This window comes from Dreissena polymorpha, chromosome 5 (genome assembly GCF_020536995.1).
Source record: "Dreissena polymorpha isolate Duluth1 chromosome 5, UMN_Dpol_1.0, whole genome shotgun sequence".
Classification (NCBI taxonomy): domain Eukaryota; kingdom Metazoa; phylum Mollusca; class Bivalvia; order Myida; family Dreissenidae; genus Dreissena; species Dreissena polymorpha.
The window spans coordinates 1,131,354-1,132,288 of NC_068359.1; positions in this window are offsets into that span (position 1 = coordinate 1,131,354).

The window sequence follows — 935 nt, forward strand, 5'->3', positions numbered from 1 at the left end:
CCCCCCTACCCCCCCCCCCCCACCCACCCACCCCCCCCAAATTTTTTTTTTTTTTTAAACATCTTATAAAATACCACAACCCCACATTATACCCCCCTCTCACCCCCCACCCCCCTTACCCCCCTCCCAAAAAAACAACAACATTTTTTTAAACATCTAATAAATTACAACACCCCACATTATACCCCCCTCTCACCCCCCCCTAACCACCCCCCCCCCCCCCGACCCCCCCCCCATTTTTTTTTAACAACTTATAAATTACCACACCCAACATTATACCCCCCTCTCACTCCCCCCTATAAAAGTGAGTGGCTCTAAAAGAAATTTGAAAAATCGGAATAAAAAGTTGGTATTTATTATGCTGTGTATTTGTGAAATGGAGTTGTTAATTTTGATTGGAAGACTGCATTACTAGTTTGAAATGAATTGTTGAAGTTGCAGTCAGGCCTTTACCTTTCATAAGCTGCCAATCCACAGAATTTAAAAGTTTTTGTCAGGGAAAATGATCAACATAAAATTGTACCGTTGTTGGCATGGATGGCCCAGTGTCCAGTGCTAGTTTTTGCTGTCAACAGCTGCTGATTTATGATTTAATGAAATATCACAATACCACAATACAATTAGGTTTACAGTCCTAAAATGTATCTTTTTAAAGGTGTTTTATTTATTTCTTATGAAACATATTCTTTCAGGATGCTGGAAACCAGATGGGGCACTTTGTTACAAAAGTAAATTCTGAGCTAGCAGTAAGTAAACTTTAATGCATTGTGGTGGAGAAAATTAGTTTGAAGCATATCTTCTTAATAGAAAGTGGCGTTAGCTCCGTCCCACAGAAATCATTCACAACATTTTTCAATAGAAGAGTTTTATATCATGTTTTGCTTACATACTGTTTTGTGCAATATTTAAAATCATATCCACATTTTATCTGCAGC